The sequence below is a fragment of the Muscardinus avellanarius genome (genome assembly GCF_963383645.1).
Source record: "Muscardinus avellanarius genome assembly, chromosome: 3".
Lineage (NCBI taxonomy): Eukaryota > Metazoa > Chordata > Mammalia > Rodentia > Gliridae > Muscardinus > Muscardinus avellanarius.
The window spans coordinates 113945296-113947795 of record NC_137788.1 but is presented as its reverse complement, the minus strand read 5'-3'; positions in this window follow the sequence as shown (position 1 = coordinate 113947795).

Sequence of the window (2500 nt, the reverse complement as noted above, 5' to 3'; positions counted from 1 at the left end):
GGTATTAGAAGCGTGCACCACCACGTCCAGCTTCAAAATGAAAAAAAAAAATTTTTTTTTTTTTTTGGTGGTATTGGGCATTGAACCCAGGGGCATTCTATCTCTGAGCTACACTCCCTAAATGAGTTTATTTCTTATTTGGAAAGAGGGCCTCACTAAGTTGCAGAGGCAGGCCTCAACCTGGGATCCTCCTATCTCAGACTTCCCAAGTAATGGGATAGTCCGGGAGCACAGCCATGCGGGCAGGAATTTTGGAAGGTATCGGCTGTAGATGGCTTTGGGTGGTATTGGCATCTTTTTTCCTCTTGCGTACTGGGGATTGAATGCAGACCCTTGCCCATATTAGGCAAGCTCTCTGCCACTGAGCTAGAGCTGCAACACCCCTTTTTAGGTGAATATGAGGTGTATTTAGGAAAGTGGGGTACAGTTTAAGAGTAGGCCTGGAAAAAGGTTATATTCCAGAGAAAGGTTATGAAATAGTCTGTTTCCAGAAATGAAAAATGAAGAATGAAAATGTTATTGTTACTGGGAATTCAACTAAAGGGCAGTCTAGCTCAGAGCTCCATCTTTACCCCTTACATTTTTTATTTTTACAAGCTTGGTAGTGCACACTTGTAATCCCAGTACTTGGGAGACTGAAATAGGAGGACTGCAGGTTTCAGGACAGCCTCAGCAATGTAGTCAGACTCATGAACCTAGAAAGACCCTGGTTCAAAAAATAAAAAAATAAGATAGGCCTGGGGCCATAGTTCAGAGGTAGAATGCCTCTGGGTTCAATATCTAATCCTGAAAAAAAAAAGAATGAATAAAATAAAATCAGGGTGGAGGTGTAGCTCAGAGGTAGAGTGCCCCTGGGTTCCACCCCAGCACCACACACACACACACACACACACACACACACACACACACACGTAATACTTTTTTCTAGCATTTGGGAGTAGGAGACCGGAGGATTGTTTGAGGACAGCCTCAACTACTTAGTGAGGCCCTTTGCAACTCAGTGAGACTCTGTTTCAAAAAATATAAAGAAAGCTGGGCATGGTGGCGCACGCTTGTAATCCCAGCACTTGGGAGGCTGAGACAGAAGGATCTCACAGGTTTGAAGCCAGCCTCAGCTACTTAGTGAGGCTCTCAGCAACTTAGTGAGACCCTGTTTCCAAATAAAGTATAAAATAGGTCTGGGAATATACCCCGGAGGTAGTTTCAGAGGACCTCACTAAGTAGCTAGAGCTGGCCATGAACCTGCGATCCTCCTGTCGCAGCCTCCCAAGTACTGGGATTACAAGCGTGCGCCACCATGCCTAGCTTTACTTCTTTCTTTAAATTCTCCTACCCTGCGGGGCGTGGTGGCGCACCCTTGTAATCCCTGAGCTTGGGAGGCTGAGACAGGAGGATCGTGCAGGTTCGAAGCCAGCCTCAGCTGCTTAGTGAGGCTCTCAGCAACGTAGTGAGACCCTGTTTCCAAATAAAAAATATTAAAAAATAGGTCTGGGAGTATAGCCCGGAGGTAGAAAGCCTCTGGGTTCCACCCCCAGCACCCCCAAATTAAATAAATAAATGAATTCTCCTACCTTAAATTTTCTTTTTCTTGTAGAATTTCTTGTTCTATTTAGAACTTCCAGTACATGCATGAGAGTGGAAAAGCAGGTATTGTCTTACACAATGAGTTTTGTTTCATGATGATGAAATCCATTTATGTCCAACCCGACGTGGAGTTTCAGGTCATCTTTCCAGATGTGTCAAGGTACTGGGGCTAGGAGGATTTGGGAAGGTTAAAGGAGAGCCAACAGGATCCAGCCATAGTGTGCGGATGAAGCTTTCGTTTCTGCTGATTTTTGAAGCACTTTATATACATTATCTCATGGTATAATTATTCCCATTTAACAGAATTCAGTTTCAGGGAAGTCAAGTTAACTGAGGATCAGAAGTATTGAATGATTTTTTTTCCCAGCCAGACATAGAGGGGCACATCCCAGTACTTGGGAGGCTGAGACAGGAAGATTGCTGGTTAAAGCAAGCAGTGAGCCTCTCAGCAACCTCCTGAGACTCTGTTTCAAAACTGAAGATAAGCTGGGCGTGGTGGTGTAGGCTGGTAATCCCAGAGTTGGGAGGCTGAGACAGAGGATTGCACAGGTTTGAAGCCAGCCTCAGCTACTTAGTGAGGCTCTCAGCAACTTGGTGAGACCCGGTTTCCAAATAAAATATAAAATAGGTCTGGGAGTATAGCCCGGAGGTAGAAAGCCTCTGGGTTGCCTCCAGTACCACAGCTACTTAGTGAGGCCCTTTGCAACTCAGTGAGACCCTGTTTCAAAATAAAGAATACAGCCGGGCGTGGTGGCGCACACTTGTAATCCCAGTGCTTGGGAGGTGGAGACAGGAGGATGGCGCAGGTTCGAAAGCCAGCCATGCTGACTTAAGAGACCCTATTTCCAAATTTAATAAAAAAGTATAAAATAGGTCTGGGAGTGTAGCCTGGAGGTAGAAGGGTTTCCAGGAACCC